At 39.5% G+C, this 17944-nt stretch overlaps 1 protein-coding gene across 2 annotated transcripts in view; it reads left to right on the forward strand.

Moving 5' to 3' along the window:
- The first annotated feature begins 2885 nt into the window (after positions 1–2885).
- Positions 2886–17944, forward strand: part of GNG2 (G protein subunit gamma 2) — a 111142-nt gene continuing 96083 nt past the window's right edge. For both annotated transcript variants that reach the window (XM_032251061.1, XM_032251062.1), the window contains exon 1: positions 2886–3569. The gene's annotated coding sequence lies outside the window, so the exon portion shown is untranslated. The remainder of the gene's footprint in view (positions 3570–17944) is intronic.

Genomic DNA, 17944 nt, shown 5'->3' on the forward strand with positions numbered 1-17944 from the left:
TTCTGAGAAAAGCTGAGTCCTAAAGGGTAAGGGGAGCTTACTAGCAGGCAAAATATAAGACGGGATAGGGCATTTCTGGCAACAGAAATAACATGTGCCAAGATGCAGGGAGAAAAGAGCACAGCCCCATCAGAAACCTGCTGTGAAAGTGGTAGGATGTAAGGCTGCAAGAACGACGGGCACTGAGATGAGAATGTAGGCAGGTGACAGCACAGAAGGTTTTGTGTACTATACAAAGGAATTAAGGTGTGTATCCTGTAAGCAAACCAGAGGGGAGACACTGAAGAATTACAGTAGAAAAGTGACTTCATCAGCTCTTCATTTCAGCAAGTACTTCTGGTGGGGATGGCTTCAAAGAGAGACTGGAGGTAGAAGAACAAAATAGGAAGTATTGCAATTGTACAGAAAAAAACAAAGCATCTGTTAAATAAGACAGTGGGAAGAGGATGAGAGAGGAGGAGTCTGGGCAAGGAGATAGTTTGGTGAGAATGAAAGGATGAGGAACTTTAAATGATTGGAATAACAAAGATAAAAGGTCTTGCGATTATTCTTATATTCCTGATGTGGGCAACTGGTTTGTGTTCCTCATTAAATGAAATGGAGAATATAGAAAGAGGAACAGGCTTTGGGTGAAGGTAAAGTACATAATTCGGGTATTATTAAACATAAGAACTCCAAGGAACATCCAGCTAGAAAGCTCAATAACATAGAAGAGACATCAGCCCAAAATTCTGTCCTCTTCATTACCCAACCTCCTCTACCAGTAGATGTAAGAAATACAAAGTATTCATGCCTGCAAATGCGGCCCTGCATGAATGTTAGAGTATTTTACAGACTTTTGTTTTATGCAGTGATAAAATGTACTGGGATAGGCTCGTGGTTAGCAATTGATGCATAAACTATTAATGGTGAGATGTCATTTTCCTAAGAAATGAACACTTGGCAGACTTGGTATGAATACTTACCATGCTTGTGTTAAGTGCTGTAACCTGGATTAATCTATCCTGGCCAAGGTACACCCCACACTTTACTTTTCTCCCTGAAAAAGAGGCTATTAGGACCAGTTGAAAGCAATGAAATACTAATGAGAGAGAGAGAGAACGACCTTAAAATCTAGTTCCTAGCTTTGAATAGAGTTTTGTTTGCTCCTTCCAACATTGGTGATTAACTACTGTGAGTTTTATAAGAGCCAGAGATGGAAGAACTGATTAGAAGGCAGCAGGTGAAATTCCTAGAGATTTCATTGTTTGCAAGAGGTTTTCCTATATAGGCTGAAATATAAATACCAACCATTCTCTGATGGTTGAAAGAGAGAGTGAGTTAGAAACAAAAAGATTTACTGTACTTTAGAGTTAATGCCAGAACCTTCTGGTCTAAAATTAACCAGAGTCTTGTTTCCAACCATTAGTAACATGCTTCTCATTTTTCTGAGACTTGGCATCATGCATATTTAAATTTACATTTAAAAGCTCCTGATAACCTTTGGCACCAGGGTTCCTGGTTGGGAGGTAGGTCCCTCACATGTTGGTGAATTCATGTCCAGTTCTCTCTCACTACTGCAATTCTATTTGCTGGTGGTTTGAAGGTAGTTCCTCATTTCCAACTTAAATCAATCCATTTTGTAATTTTCAGGTGTGAGTGAGTTGGCATCAGGGTCCTTTCTGATGAAAGATTTCCTTGAAAAAAATAAGCACACTGTTCGTGGAACATCAAATCAAAACAAAGGGTGTTTTGGGACTGTCTCAGAAAAGTTCATAGAAATGAAATTCTGCCCCTTCTGGGTTAATGTGCTACAGTCCTCACGGTGTGTTTGGAAGGTTCACCTCGTGGATTACTCTGATCAGTCCTAGATTTCTAATATTTCCTGTTAGTTTACTTGCTGGAGGATTAAGGCAAGACTGGATTAAAAAGGAGGAGTTGGGGAATTAACTGTTGCCTGGCGAGATTAGCTTTCCAGGCACTGATTACTGAGAAGAGGTTTTTTTTGTTTTTTTTTGTTTTAACCTCCACAGTGTTGCCTGGACACTGGAACAGAATTCCCCTTCCCCCATCTCATGTTTAATCTGTAGCTTCCCTAAAGTACCTTGTGTTAGTACTGGGAGGAGAATGAGTCACACATTGAATAAATTGTTATTAAAGCATCCGGGCTCAGTTGTGAACATGCTAATAGTGAGGAATCAGAAAACCAAGTACTGGTACTGGTTTGGCTGCTGACTGCCGAAATCACTTGCTGAATCTGAGCTGCAATGTCCTCTAAAAATAATAAGAGTGAATATGTGCTGAATATTTCCTATGCTCCCAGAGCTATTATTAGCATTTTGTATACCATCTCATTCAATCCTCAGATTTCCACTGTAGAGTACAACTACGTTTTGCAGATGAGGAAACTGAGGCACATGGCTGTTAAATAATTTGCTCAGGTTTATGCAGTCAGTAATGGCAGCTTGGATTGAAATTGTGGCAGACAGACAGCTTGCAGGCTCTACTTTGTGTGTTCCACAATATCACCTCCTAAAATGAAGGAAAGGGACTGGAGGATCACGGACTGGAGGATCACGAGAGTCCTTTTAGCCCTTCTAGTGTGTGTGGGATGGAGAGAGGCCCATTTAGTTTCTCTGTTGGGAATGCGCAGCACTCAGTGCCCCCCCATTCCTTCCGATCTATGCGAATCTTTTGGGAATACATCTTCACTATTAGGCCTATAGGTAGCACCGTCAAACTTGGTTTAGTTCCCGTGCCCCATAAGAATACTTATCAGGGCCATTCTTTTCTCAGCATGTGGGTTAAGTAAGATCTCAGTGGTAGTGGGACCTTGGAGAAATGAAACATCTGACATGTTGGCCACAGAGAAAAATGCTTCAGTGAGAAGCTGCAAGCTCCCAGTTAGTTGGCTTGATGGGGACCACAGTGAATGAGAAGGAAGAGGGCAGGCTGGTGCAGGATCTGGTGTGGGGGGCGGGGGGGGCGGTGCATAACCTGGCCAGGGGCTGTTAACCCCCTCCCCAAAAAAAACAGCAGCAGCAACAACAACAGCGAGAACAACAATAGCAACAAGCCAAATTAAGGCTAAAAAAGCAGGCGGTGTGCCAGGAAGGGGGCCAGCTGAGCAGTGTGGGGAAGCTCTTGTGGAGGTGATGGTGGGGGATGAGAAAGGGGAAGGAAGGAACAGTCAGCACCACAGGGACTTGAACAAAGGGAGAAAGGGGATTATAGTCAAATCACTGTCCGCAGCCCAGGAGCAGACAAAACCACCAGAGTAAGCCCTGAAATGGAAATGAGAGGGAAAAGAAGCAAGCCGCTAACAGCTACCAAGAAGAGGAGGAAGTGGGAGATGCGCTGCTTCCTGTAGAAAGAACGTTGATTGAAGACAAAGCTGGGTGGGGACTAGTCCCTGGGCTGCAGCCGCCGCCGCTACACATACTCACAACGCTGCCGCCGCGCTCCGTGGGCAACTCCTACTACTGCTGGGCTGGGCTGGGCTGGGCTGGGCTGCGCCGGAGCTCCCCTGCACAGATCAGCTCCGGAGACGGGAAAAACCACGCTCCTCTGACCAAGCCTCGGGAGCTAAGGTAAAGGAAACGTTTTCCATGTTGCTCGTTTTTAATTGAGAAAAAAAGACCATCGCCTGTGGTTTAAAGGTACGATTTCTAAGGGATGATAGAGACATCGCTTCAGGACTAGGGAAAATGATTAGATTCTTTTGGAAGGGTCTTTGAGAATGACCACGTTTATGACACATTTGCTTAAAAAAAAAACCCCTCATCATCAGTGCGTAGCTTTGGTGACTCGACAGGGCAACATACTAAATACAAGAAGCTGTTTGTATAGTTCTCTTGGAAGAAAACCAGGGCTGAGTCGAAATCCATCTGGGGCTGGGAAGCTGTGGTCTGGTCATCAGAGCCTTGCAGTCCCCTTGTTTTAGGAGTGTAAGAGGTGTAAAATATTAATTGCATTCTCTTTCTTACACATTGCACTGATATCTTCTGATTTGCAAAAATAATGGCTGTGATTTGGCTTTTTGGGGAGTTAAATTCTTTTATACTTAGATTTTGCCAACAAAGGCTTGAATTGCGTATGTGAGGGGCAGTATTTACCATTAAAAAAACAGTCTTCCTCCCTCAGCTCTGTGCAGCTGCTTTCAGGATAACCTCAGACACAGCTATGATTTGCCGGGTGTAGATCTTCTCCTAAAGTTGCATCCTTGTTCAAAGGAGCGTGGAGGGTTTAAGGCCACTAACTTGTCCAGAATCAAGATGTATGGATTTCATGTTTATGTGCATTTTATTCACCTCCAGGTCAAGGTGGTTGTTACCCTCGGAGAAGGACAAAATAAAAAAGTGCAGCAGGGTTGTTTCCTTATGTGAATATACTGCAGATAGACTGAAGTAGTAAAGTGAGAACGTGATTTTTATTCTTTGATTTTCTTGAGCAAAGGATGCTCTTAAATAGAGCCTGGGACAATGACTTGTTCATATTTATGAACGATATATAAACGTACACCAAATAGGTCTAGCTGATAAGAACTGAGATTGTGAGCTGCCTCTGACAGGATATGTAGGAGAGTTTAATACCCTAGTGTAGCATGATTTAAAGAATTAAGCTTTTTCATCTTCAGCAGAAAGTACAGTTAAGCAGTAAGTGGTCATTGATAAAACGTTTTTTTTTTCTAGAGTTTCTATAATGAAAGGAGATAATTTTTCAGAAGAAAGAGAAAAAACTGCTTATAGTGGAGTAAAAATAACAAAAAAAAAATCAATATTTTGACACTCATAAATTCTTAAAACATACGTTCTTGAATACCACATATGCCAGTTGAGAGTGTATATAGGTATATGCCTCCTCATTTATCATCATTCTCACTTGTGAAGGGCTATAGGGCTGTTTTTAATGCTGTCTTTATGAAATCGATACGGCTTTTCAAAATCTGTGGAGTAGCAGCACATTTTGAGAGATGGGAAGCTTGTATAGTTACTAAAGGAAAAAAAAATGTCTGTTTCTCAGAGGTTTCTTGTTCATTAAAGTAAACCTGCACCATGCCTAGGAGACAAAGTACTGCTGGTATTGAAACCATGGAGCTCCTTGAAGGATTCACTGAATTTAATCAAAATTGTGGGCAAAACAAGTCACAACACGGATTTTGCAGTTCTGCTTCCTATTTGCATCCTAAAGGGAAATATGTAAAGATCATGTTCTTAGAGAGGAGACGTAGGGTAGGTAGATCTTGGACCCAGAATGCCCCAATGGAGTTCTAGAATCAAGCTGTGCATCATTAAATGAAGTAAAAAGTTGGGAGCCTGAGTTGCCTGGACAAGGACAGGCTTACCCTTTGGTACTTACACCTCTGCAGGCTGTATTCACTAGATAATGCCAACACCCTGCTTTGTTTGGGGAGACACAGACAACCTGCGTTACTTATGAGTAAGAAAATGAAACCTGTCCAATGGGCATAGTAGAGTCAAGAGAGCCCTGCTGTCTTTCTGAAAACAACTAAGAGATGCCTATTGTCTGCATAGCACAAAACATTTTCTTAATTGTTAAATTCCAGCTTGAAGCAGAACATTAGTGAGTAATAGCAGATCAGTAGCTATGATGGTAGAATGTTTAGGAAAAAGATGAATATGCTTCTACACTGTAAAATGAAACTATTTCCGCTTATTCTGGCCATATGGAACATTGAAAGACACAGTGATTTTGCTTGGGGTATTCACTGGCTTTTGAGGAGTAGACCAACACTGAAATTTTAATTGAACTTTTTTTTTTCTGCCATATGGCCAATGGCTGAATGGAAACATGACTCCATTATTTCGTGGCCAGCCCTGGGCCTCATATGGTGGGCATGTAGTGAATGTGTTTGGTTGACTGACTTTGTTTAGCTTGCTTCAGAAAGCAGGCCCAACTTTTAAGTCTAAAAGCTGTATAGTCAAAGTAGAAAGGCTGTTCATAAAAGACTTCTGTGGATAGGAGGAAAGAACACTGTGGAATGGAAAGAACACAGGCTTTGGAGCCAGGCAGATCTGTCTTTTAATCTTATCACTGGTTCTTACTACTTGATCTGGTGCATTAACTTAGGAAACTAAGTTTCCTCATTGTAAAGAAGGATTAGTAGTACATAATTAAAGTGTGGTTTTTTTTTGCTTTGTTTTTACTTTTGTGTTCGGATAAGTGAGCGCTTTCTACATAGAAGGTAATCAAATGTTATTTTTTTCTTTCTTGGTGGCATGAAGAAAAGTTAGCATATTCTTGGCCTTTACCACTGCTTCACAGGTTTAGGGAGACTTGTTTTATAGTGATAAAATATACATAACATAACATTTCCCATTTTAACCATTTTTTAAGTATGCAGTTCTGTGGTAGCGATTATATTGCTGTGATGTTCTCATCACTGTCATCTATCTACAGAACTGTTTTTATCTTGCACAACTGAAATTCTATACCCATTAATCAATACCTCCTCTTTCTCTCCTCTCAGCCCTTGGAAAGCCCCATTTTACTTTCTGTCTCTATAAATTTGGCCAAGTACCCCATATAAGTGGAATCATACATATTTATCTTTTTGTGACTGGGGTAATACACTTAGCATAATGTCTTTAAGATTCATCCATGTTGTAGCATGTGCTAGAATTTCCTTCCTTTTAAGGCTGGAATACTATTCCATTGAATGTATAGACTGTACTTTATTTATTCTCTTTTAATGGACATTTGGGCCACATTTTGGGTATTGTAAATAATACTGCTATGAACACAGGTGTACAGATATCTGTTAGAGTCCCTGCTTTTACTTCTTTTGAAAACCCAGAAGTGAAATTGGTGGAACACAGTAATTACATATTTAATTTTTTGAGGAACTGCCGTACTGTTTTCCATAGCAGCTGTACCATTTTACATTCCCACCAGCAATGAACAAGGATTCCAATTTTTCCACATTCTCATCAAAATTTATTTTGTTTTTTATTTATGTTTTTGATAATAGCCTTTTTAAGAGGTATGAAGTGGTATCTCCTTGTGGTTTTGATTAGCATTTTTCTAATCATTAGTGGCGATGAGCATCTTTTCGTGTGCTTATTGGCCATTTGTGTATCTTCTTAGAAAAATGTCTATTCATATTCCTTGCTGATGTTTTTCCCCAGAAATACTGTGTTGAGAATCTTTGCCAGTTTTTAATCAGATTTTTGAGGAGATATTTTCAAATGGGATCTTTTAACATAATGTGTCATTAGATCATAATCATAATCTTTGTATTTAACCTCCTTCATACAGCCGTATTATCCCTGCCCAAATAAAATACTCCTCTCAAAAGTAGCATTTAAAATAAAAGGAGTAAGAAAATATAGCTTCTGCTAGTTGGTAATGTAAGAACCTGATAGTGAAATTCAAACCTTTATTGCAGATAGTCACACCCATGATTCTACTGGTCAAATCTTCGACCAGGCTACCACCACTGTCTCCTCTCATTAGCAGAGAAAAATGCTCAATAGGTAGCACAGTCAGAAAAAGAGGAAAGAAACTGAAGTACTGAATTGCTCTCAGATCCTTTACAATGGGGGGCATTAACTTGTGGGGAGGGGCTGTAGTAGTTAAACAATACAACAGGCTTCTGAGACAAGTTTCTACCGTGAAGTATGATTCTAACCAAAATTCCACTTTTAAAAATAACGAATCCTCTGTTTCCTTTTCCAAGACAGATTTTACTCCTAATCCTGAAACTGGTGAGGCAGGGTATGGTGAGGCTGAGGAGAGTTGGGCGGAACCATTAGTGGGGACCCTACTGAATAGCAACAGTATCTGAGCTTTATGGTGCGGGGGCAGACATTGACCTGGAACGGTTTGAAGAGCTCCTTAATGATTAATGTTAACTTTCTGTAATGCACTTTGTCCTCGTGCTGGGGGGCAGGGAGGGAGGTGGGGGCAAGTTTGCAAATAATGACCCCAGTTTTATTTAATTTGCAAATCTGTTCATTCTACAATTACTGGGAGAACCCAAGTGCCTGGCTTTACTAGATCTGAGTGGGGGAGGAGTTGCAGTGCTGTGTTAAGATTTAGTCTCCCACCCTTACCCCCAAGGTGATGGCTATGTTAATTAGCCTGATTTGATCATCACAATGTATACATGTATCAAAACATCACATTGTACCCCATAAATGTACACAATTATTATTTTTCAATTAAAAATAAACAAAAATTTTAAAAAGAACTTAGTCCCTGGTCTAGGACATGCTAGAATGGTAGAGCTAAAAATGATCTGGGGGTGAGCTAGCCTATATTGACCTCTCTATAAGGATAATAAAATAGGCCTGGAGTTTAGAGTTGCATAGTTCATTAATTCCTTACCTCCCAATTAAAACTCCATTTCTCTTACCTCCATATTAGCCAAAGTCTTTTTACATTATCACATTTAAAATTGTAAGACCAAACTATTTTGTTTTTTATTTAAAAAGAGTAGACTGTTTACATTTAGTACCCTATGTAAATTTGGAGTTTCTGTGTACAGAGTTGTTCATGTGTAAAAGATGCCACTGTGGAACAGAGATTTAAATTTTCATGTAAGAGTATTAGACATATCTGTGGATATACGGTTCGTGAAAATTCTTATGTTAAAGAAAACAAGTTGTATTTAGTGGTTGTCAATGTTCAGATAATCTCTAGAGGAGTTCATTAAACCCTGAAAACAAGGGAGCTCCATTTTCAAACTTCAGTGATAACATGTTTCTTAGAAGTGGTACCACTGTATTCCCAGGCTCAAGATAAGTCAGGATCAACCCCTTTATCTCTTGGCAAATATGTGTAAACAGTCAAGGTCTTAATGAAAAGGCTTTGAAAAACCAGTCTCTTGACCACTTCTTCCCTGTTCCCTGGCCTTCCCTTGCTCTCTGGCCAGCCCGAAGGTGGGATCAGGCATTCCCCTGTTATTCTTCCCAGGAACCCAGCACTCCCCTGTAGAGGAGAGGAGCTGAAAACTGGGCTGACTGGTTCTACTCCAGATGCACTGCATCTCAGCGGGGCCATTACTGTCCTTTCAAAATTCCTTCCTCCTTTGTTTTTTATTTCACTTTTCACTCTCTCCTGTGCATTTTCAATGGAAACCATTCAACCAAGTCCCTACTGCCTTTATTCATTAGAAGTGACCTCACCTTCTGTGTTTCTGAGAAGACACATATTACAGGCTTCTTCAACTTCATTCTTACCACCTCAAAATTTCACCATGTCTTCCTTTATTTTAGTTCACCTAAACTGCTGTCACAGATTACCACAGAGGAGGTAACCCAGAAACAACAAAAATCTTATTTTTATTTTATTTTTTTTACACTTCTATGGGCTGAAAAGTTCAAGATCAATGTCTGGCAAAGGCCCGTAGATGGCACTTTCTGTGTGTCCCCACCTGGCAGAAGGGGCCAGCTGGCTCCATCCAGTCTCTCTTATAAGGGCACTAATCCCATTCATGGGACCCCATACTCATGACCTAATCACCTCCAAAGGTGGCCTCACCTCCTAATACCATTGCACTGGGGATCAGGTCCCAACATACGTATATGGAGGGGAACAGAAACATCTGCATCATCCACATCACTCATTCTCCTCTTCTTCCTAAGTCAAATGAACATAGCCTTTCTGTCAAGCCAAGAGTACACCCTCTACTTGGACTCTCTATCCCATTCCCTTTTACTTTCTAAGGAATTATGTTGTGGCAATAATTCCATCTTTCCTACATATTTAGTTTCTTCTCTTTATTGGTCCTTTCCTCTTGGCCTGTAAACATGCTTAGTTTTCCATACACACACAAAGTAATCAAGGAGTAGATGAAACAAATCTCCTCCTATCTTTCAGAAGGCTCCAACTTCACTAACTTCAGTTTCTGTTCCCCAAATTTGAGTGTTCTTAAGATACGAGTCTTTGGCCATTTAATTTCTCCCTCTCCCTTAATTAAATTCATCCTGTGATTTTAGTCATTGTCACTGTGTGGGTCAATCCCAAATCGGATTAACCATCCTGATCTCTCACCTCCTCTGTCAGCGTGCACAGCAAGCTGCCTGCAAATTCACTAGACATCTACCCTACAGAAAACGAAACTCACATGTTCAAAACCATGCTCACCATCACCTTTCCCCCTCGTCAAAATCAGCTCCTCACCTGATTTCATGACTGATAATGACACCCCATTTCTCATTACCTCAGTTATGACAATTCAACTTCACCCTTTTCCTCACGAAGGACCCCTAGTTGCAGGAAGTTGCATAGCCCTTCACCGTTGTGTGTGGGAAAATGCCTTGATACTGACTCTTTTCCATGTTTGTAGCCAGTGTCTTAGTTCAGGCCCCATAACCTCCAGTTGGGCTGATTTGTTTTTTGAGTTCTTTTCTCTCTGCCTGGGATAAGTTAGTTCCTGCCTCCCCTTCCATTCTTCACTCCCACAGTCTTACTTCTCTGAATAACCAAATTCCATTTGGCCTGTAAAGCTCAGTTCAAATGCTACCTCTTTCAGGAAACCTCCCTTGGTTTCTTCCCTTTTTCCCCAATAAAAAACAATGCCTCCTCTGAAATCTTTTATTCTTGCATCATAGCATCTAGCTTATTCTAGTGTGTATAACAGCAATCCACATAGTTTTTTCTTTTGACCACACTCCAGGCTCCTTGAGGACAGTGGTCACATCTGGTTTCATCTTTATCTTTCTTACAGCACACAATGCAGTTTGTTTATCATTCATCTATTTAATGAACATTCTTGAGTGACTCATTTTTTGATGCAGAGAGGACTAGACATAGTACTTGTCCTCTAAGAGCTCACAGACTAGTGGGGAAAACAGACAATACAGAAATATAATTATAATACAATTAGTCGGTCTGTTCAAAGTCTTAACATCTGCAGTGTGCCACGTGCTCTTCAAGATGCCAGGGAGACAAGGATGAAAAAATCGACTAGTTGTTTTCTTGAAACTTACATTCTAGAATTGGGAGAGACCCAATAAACACATAAACTAGTGGTTTTTAGATCCAACTGCACATTAGAAATCACTGAGAGGGTACTTTGGAAAAAAAAAATCTACGTCCCAACCTCACCCCAGAGTAATTAAACCAGAATCAACCAGGATTGGAACCCGGACATAAATGAATTACAGTAAAAGAAAATATCAGGTAGTGGTGAGTGCTCTTTGATGGATTGAAGTAGGAAGTTTGAATGGTGGAGACTGTGCCTATGCTACCAGGGGTAATTGGGATATTATTTTGTTGGGTAATCCCTGAATGCCTCTCTAAAGAGGTGACATTTGAGTTGAGACCAAAATGATGGTGAGGAGTCAGCCATGTAAAGATATTGGGGCAAAGGGGGCTTGTGGAGAATGTTTTCAGCGGAAGGTGCAGGTACATTTCTGAAATAAGGATGAGGTGAAACTTCAGAGGAAATGCAGCCTTCTTCACATACATGTACTGTAATCTACAAAATATGTCTTTTCTCTACAGAAAGCCGCTTTTCAGTAAACTTTGTGGACTCCAAATGCAGAATACTTGGCTGCTATGTTGATTACTTGATCTGGGTATGGTTTTATTTAGTTCAAATGGATTTACACAGTCAGGAAGACTACTCTGTTTGATTACACTTTTTTTCTGTACTGCAATTAGGACTACACTACTTGTCTGAATTAAACACCATTCTTATTATTTAAAATAACCTGAGGTACTTGATATTATCTTTATCTGCATAAAAAGGAGAAAGCAATGACTTCTGCCCTTAATTCTGTTTTGGGGAACTAGGGAAAACCTCCTAGAGGAGACGTTCATATCACACAGAGGAAAGAAAGCACTAACTAGTTTGAATGAATGAAGATCAACATATGTCAAGAATCAAGTTGAGAATAAGCATTTGTTAGACATTCAGTTTGTGCTGGATACTTTGTATACATTACTGTTTTATCTAGTTTTTAAAATAACCCTATGAAATAAGGACAGTATTTTTCTATCAGGATATTTCTGGCTGCTTGTAAAAGAACGCCCTACTAACGTGGTGTAAACAATAGGAAATTGATCTCAAGACCTTCTGAAAAGAGGGTAACTTCAGAGTAGTTATCCAGCTACTATGTGGTAGCTGGATAATGTCCTTAGCAACCTGGATTCTTCCCTTCCTCCTACTGTGACACCTTCAGCAGGTTGATTCCCCTCACTATGTGGACATGGCTTCTATAATTTTGGAATTATAGGTGTATTTCAGTATGTAGAGGCATATCAATGGGTGGCTGATATCTTATGTGGCTCTTTTTGTTTTTTTGAGACAGGGTCTCACTCTGTCACCCAGGCTGGGGTGCAGTGGCATGATCATAACTCACTGCAGCCTCAACCTGCAGGTGGGAGGCTGATCCTTTCACCTCAGTCTCCTGAGTGGCTGGGATCACAGGTGCACACCACCATGCCCAGCTAATGTTTGTATTTTAGTAGAGATGGGGTTTCACCGTGTTACCCAGACTGGTCTTGAACTCCTGAGCTCAATACATCCTCCCACCTTGGCCTCCCAAAGTGCTGGGATTACAGGTGTGAGCTGCCTTGCCTTGCTGCAGCTCTTTTTAAAGTCACAGAAAATCTGTGTCCAGTGGAATTTCCCCTCACAACTCACATGCTATATGTATGACTAACTAGGCAGACAAGACTGCTCTGATTGGATAATTTGAGTTTCCTCCTGAGGCCATCGAGAACCTCTCTGAAGAACAAAGCCATCAGACCCCAGAAAAAGGGTCTGGTTCTGTTAGCAGGAAGGGGGAGTTAGTGGGTCAATACAGTCAGCCACTACTATTATTCCCATTTTATAAGTGAAGATATCAAGGCTAAAAAATTTAAATAACTGAGCAATATCACACAACATTGAATGCAACAAAAGCCTTGTTTTGGGCTATATGACAAACTTGCACATGTTCCTCTGAACCTAAAATAAAAGTTAAAATATATATTTTTAAAAACCTGGTTTTTGTTGGTAGTGATGATCTAGGTAGGCCAGAGGAAGAATCCCGGTGAAAAATACAGACAGGCGGAAGCTAGGCAAAGTAAAGAATAACCTTCTAAACAAAATATTCCAGAAGGAAATACATCAGGTCCTATAAAGCAATAAGAATAGCATTTAATTTAGACAACCAGCCCTGCATTTCTGCATTGTAAAAGGCATATATAATTAAATTGAATTTTCCTCATTGGTCATTTAAATCAATTTGGTCTATATAATAATCTACCCTGGGCCAAGTAATGAGCTAGAGACGCCAGTGTTCTGTGTATAGTATCTGTCAGACCTAAATGAAAACCTTGTTTTCGCTAGAGAGGTAGGTATTTTGTTGGTTACAGTACCTGTAAAGAAGAATGGGTCATCTCTGGAATTTCTGATTATGAGTTATTTAGAAAAGTTTCCGCTTTGCAGCTCCAGAGGCAACACGTACAGTTCCATTCTCATTGCATTCTCTGTATAGTTCCTGCTTCCTACTTGGGCATTGTATTTCAGAGGCTATGTATGTGAAGGAGCAATAGTGGAAAATAGAAATTTCAGTGGAATTGCTGTCATTACAGTGTTTTGACTACTTGTCTGTATGCTGTGTTTCTGTGCATGTTCATCATAACAGACTAAGCATTAATGGTAGGAGCACTTTTTCTAATAAATGATGGAGTGCCTCCTACTCTTAGATTTGCATTTTTTAACAGGAAAGTAAGTTAATTCTAGACTCTGCCAACAGAGCTCTGTTTAAGGAGGGCATTTATCTGATCTGTGTTAGACTCATATAAGAAAAATTGTGAAAAATTTAAACTGAAAGAAACACCTCACTGTCATTTTAGAGGCTTTGTTTGGGAGAACTGAATTCATCCTTTGCCATTTTTTTAAACCTTATGAATGATGGTTGTGTTTGGGGAACATTGCTATGTATGGGCCTTAAGGCATTTCACGGACAGTTTTATTTTTTTCTTTGAAAAAAAGTGGATATTAAATGGTTTTATGACTTTGAAAATTAATTAGAAAAATTTAAGTAAGTAGAGGTGAAAATTCCTAGGGAAAAAAAAAATGGTCCAACTAGTCTTTTCTTATTCATCTGAAAATAATCATAAAGTACTGTAGTGTAGAAAAGTAACATTCGAAGACAACACATGGGAGAATGTAGTAGTTCAAGAACATCAGTTTGGAGTCAGTTACTTGTGCAAGTTGCTTAAGCTTTCTATGCCTCAGTTGCCTCGTCTATAAAATAGGAAATAAGATGATATCTACTTCACAAAACTGTCAGGAGAAAATTACAGTATTATGTAATTTTATTATAAATGTATTTATTAATACATTTATTAATGTGAAATGTTCAGCAAGCTGCCTGAATTGTAGTATAATTATTCTATATTATTAGTATAATTTATTGTTACCGCATATCTGCAGTGGAGTATCTTTTATTCTATCCAATGGATTTGTACCAAATTCTGCAGAAGTGATTGCTATGGCCCCACGTTAATCATAAGTGCTCAGACCTTGGAGTAAGTCATCCCGTAAGGAAGCCTATGATCATCAGATGCTGTTTTGACTTCATTAAGTGTCAGTCTCAGGTTCGTGCTATTTGTTTAGGAATCCATGTGCTTAGCCATAAATATCTCCAGTTTTCCTTTCCCACTCATGATAAACTTCCACTTCCCAGTCTGCTTTGGTTAGGCGTGGCCACATGCCTTGCCTTGGCCGATGAAGTGGGCAGAAGTAAAGTGTGTCACTTCCTGGAAGAAGCCATAAGAACCAGCATGTGAGTGCAGTGGTTGGAGAACAGAGTGGGCTCTGCACTCTTAAGCCTGGGCCCTACAGTCAAGACAACACAACGATCATCTCTGCCAAACCGCAATGGACTTGGAGGAAAAGTGAGAAATAAGCTTTCACAAATAAGCCAGAGAGTTTTGAGTTGTTGCCCTAATATAAGGTAGCCTATATTGACAGAAACACTCTGGTTTTCCCTTCGAACTCTAGAGAAAAAATACATTATCGGTTACAGTACAGTAGCTGTTTGGATATAGTAATTTTAAATGATTATTTTGTGTGTGTGTATGTGTTCCGTGTGTAATGTATTATGTTAGCCTCAAGGGATTTAAGAGAAATAGATTTATATAAATTCCATTTAAAAATTTTCTTTTAAAATAGGGTTTATTTCTACTTCACACAGAAGAAATCAACATATCAAAATTACTAGCATATATATATGTTTTGTTTTGTTTTGTTATTTTGTTGAGGGAGTGCACTGTGAGGCCGATGTTAGGACTCTGAATTCCAAGCCTGGCATAATCAATAGGTAATGTTCCCTCTCACTGAAAGCTTTACCCAGAATGGTGCCTTGTGAAAGAGAGGAGCTTACTAAGAGAAGATACCGCACTGAGCCATGGCCTTTGCCTCCAGTGAGAAAATAGTCTTCTCTAAGACCTATTGTGATTTTCCAGTTATAAACAATGGTGCTTAGTTCATAGAGGGTCTTAAATGATATTTATTAACTAAATGAGTGGAAGTAGTCCACAGTTCTTCCAAATGTCTGGACTCTTTGATGTTTGCATTTTAAAAAGAAATGCTGTTGTTTTATAGATTAATTTAAAAACATCTTGGTATTAAGACTGACATCTGTTCTTTTATAACACTTTACATGTGGTTATGCACCCAAAGATTTAGGCTGTTTGCATATTTATTTCATATTTTTCACCACAGAGTTTATTTCACCTGATTATTTCATTTGGGTCTCTAAAACTACATTATGAAATACCTTAATTATTTAAATTAGGAACAGATTAATTATCTCCAGTGTATAAACTCAAATTAATTTCATTATAAACCTGAGGTTTAAATTGATTAATCTCAGAGTGTTTAAGGAACAAAATGGGTTTTTTTCGTCCTTACGGAGAAGGGCATATTTGATTTGGTGAATCTCTCGTCATCACACCAGTTATGATAATAGGCACAAGATATTTGCAAGAAAACTTCAGATGGATTTTATAAACCAGCCAGAAACCTGTGTGTCTGGGGCTTCTGGGGGAACAATCTGTGAGTCATTTTAAAAAACAAACACACTCATAATCACGGTGCATGTTGTTACCATGGTAATTAGGTCTGTTGAGTTGGCTTGCTTATGTTCCTGCAAAGGCAAGAGGGGGAGAGAAACTGAGAATTCAGAGCTTTGACTATCAGCTTCAATTTGCCTACTGCAGGAGAGAGCAAAGGGGTTTCTTGAGAATGCACTGGCATAGTCATTCTGAGAGGGAAGTGAAGAAACTGGCATCTTGCCTTTGTTATTGAATATAAGTTAGCCATATTAGTTTTGGGTATTGTGGTTCACAAGGGAGAAAAGGACCATTTGGCATTCTCTTGGGGAAAAGTAGTTTCTTTCTCTGATACATGACTTCATGTAAGTCTCTAAGGTCAACCCTGTGGAGTGTCTTGTATGTCTATGCATAAGGTTTTAACGATCATCTAAAAGGCACCAAATGCTGCTGATGAACATTATTGCAGGTTTAAATGATATCGCCATGTTATTCTTCCTATATGGTTAAAGACTGGTTTTAATGAGACCGTTGTTTCAGATCTGATTCCCAAGTAGGCAAGATATCTTTCCCTCTATTTTATGGACTAGCAATGAGTCCTTTCTCTTGGACAGCCATCTTATAATGGAGGCCTATGGGACACAAAGGACACCAGGGAGGTTACGTGAGCTCTACCAAATCTATTAGTGCTCCAAGGGAAAATAAAATCAAAGCGTACACTCAGTTGATGGATAATCAACCAAATTCTTGGGCCAGTGGAATTACTGTAGGAGTGATCCAGTATAATTCCATGTGAAGAACAAACAGTACCCTTAAATTAAAGGTTTGAGTGTACATACAAATCTGTTTTTAAGACTGTTTCTAAACGTACTTTAAGAAGTCTGGCCAGGTGTATTGGCTCACACCTGTAATCTCAGCACTTTGGGAGGCTGAGGTAGGAGGATTGCTTGACCCCTCAGTTCGAGACCAGCTTGGGCAATGTAGAGACACTCTGTCTTTACAGAAAATAAAAAAATTAGCTGGGCATTATGGTGCACACCTGAGGTCCCAGGTACTGCTTGGGAGGCTAAGGCAGGAGGATTGCTGGAGCCCAGGAAGTTGAGGCTACAGTGAGCCACATTCACACAACTATATTCTAGCCTGGATGACAGAGCAAGACCCTGTCTCAAAAAAAAAAAAAAAAAAAAAGTCTGGATGTCCTCTGAAATGAATAATTATAATGTATTGACTAAAGTTTTACTGTTAGAGTATGCCTCAATCAGATTTTAAAGCTGAACTTTTTAAACTATAGATTTCATTTTTCCTCTCATATGTGGAAAGAAAGCACATGTTGCCCAAACTTTACTATAAATTTAATTTCTTAACAGTAGTAAACAAAACTTAACTTACTTTTTTTCTGATTATCAAAGTAATTCATACTGATTATTGAAAATGTGGAAAATATTGAAAATTTAAAAGAAAAAAATAAAAATTGCTCCGTCTAAGTTTTTGGTTGAACTGCATGTAACAGAGGCCTGATTTCATAGTCACTAACGTAAGTTAGAAGTTATTTCTTTTTAACATAACAATCCAGACATGGATGACCCAGGACGGTAAGGTAGCTGTGCTCCGCAAGATCATGCAGGGACCCAGGCTCCTTCTATCCTGTTGTTCTATGTTTCTCTTGCTTTCATTGTCTAAGGTGGCTTACCATAAGGGCCCTGCTATAATGGGCAGGATGGAAGAAGTTGGAAGGGGAGGGCCTGACCCAGAAGTTACACATAACACTTTTGATGCTGTACCATTGAATTTTGTCACATGGCCACATAGCTAGCAGCAAGAGAGGTTGGGGAAAGTAGCTGCTTAGCTTAGCTTTCTATTAAAACCATGGAGGAAGAGGAGAACAGATATTAGGGCATATCTAGCAATTTCTGCCATCTCTGTTACTCTACTGAACAGAGGAAAT

Source organism: Sapajus apella, unplaced genomic scaffold, assembly GCF_009761245.1.
Source record: "Sapajus apella isolate SASKATOON/1434 unplaced genomic scaffold, GSC_monkey_1.0 scaffold74, whole genome shotgun sequence".
Classification (NCBI taxonomy): Eukaryota; Metazoa; Chordata; class Mammalia; order Primates; family Cebidae; genus Sapajus; species Sapajus apella.